Source organism: Halyomorpha halys, unplaced genomic scaffold (genome assembly GCF_000696795.3).
Source record: "Halyomorpha halys isolate HHAL.00 unplaced genomic scaffold, Hhal_1.1 Scaffold684.1, whole genome shotgun sequence".
NCBI lineage: Eukaryota > Metazoa > Arthropoda > Insecta > Hemiptera > Pentatomidae > Halyomorpha > Halyomorpha halys.
The window spans coordinates 446,019-447,171 of NW_027109538.1; positions in this window are offsets into that span (position 1 = coordinate 446,019).

Sequence of the window (1,153 nt, forward strand, 5' to 3'; positions counted from 1 at the left end):
CAATAATTTAAGAACTATACAACTTATAGATGTTTCCAATTGCTCCTATGCAAGATAATTAAATTTTCAACAAAGCCAAACCAAAAAAAGTAAACTCTGGGGCATTATGTTGTATTGTAGGTTGTTGGATGTTTTGGGAGAGCACTAAATTTTTTATTGATAGACTATTAAAATAAATTATTTTATTTATCATACTTGAAAGTATTAAGTAATATTTTTATAAGCAATTTTGAATCAATAATCTGTTTGAATAATGTTATATTACAATTTTCGCATTTGACGACTCCTTTACCACCCCCCCCCCCCCCCAAAGCTACGACCTCTCTTGTTATTCATAACTTAGTCATTCCATTAAGGTAAAGAAAATATAAAATTGAGATTGCAGCTTCAATAGTGAAGAGGTTATTTTTTTTTTTCTTTCTGACTTTCCTCCTAAATATCTTTATTTACAAACATTTACATGTATAGAATAGAAAGCATAAGAAATATATACAGTAATTACAACAAATCTTGAATTGCCGCTTGGCATTGTAAGAGGTGTAAGGCGGTTTTGCAGTTATGTCCTGTTTGCGGGGGGGGATTCACAAGTGTGGGGAGGGACCTCTCAGGCTGGTGGTAAGCGAAGATTATCAATAATAGATAACGTAGGGTTAAAAATCGTTAATTCCAAATAGGATTAAATATATTACGGTACTACAAAAATATTCCGTTTCTCCAGTAGCCAGTTGACCACAACGAAAGGGGTTAAACTAAACAGTCGGTTAAATAATTCTAGGGGCCTACTTTCCTGTCAAATGAGAGGTTATTTTAAATTCATCAAACAACAATGACTGGCAGGTGCGAATCGGCCCCTTCATTATGCAGGATGTGTTTTTGTTTTTAAAAGGAGAAAACCTTTTTAACTGCTGAAATAATATGTCGCTGGATTAGTCTCAATTTTTTCACTGGAGCAATAAGATAAATTTCAAAATGGCGGGTATGGTAACGAGAATTCTGGGTTAATTGATTCGCTTGAAATTCTCATCTAGAGAATTTTGGACGATAATTCTGCAGCTATTATAGGACATTGTGACGGTGCTAGAAAAAAATCAGGTAATGCTGGAAATAGTTTTAATTTATATATTCTACCAAATAAATAAGAAGAAAAAATAAC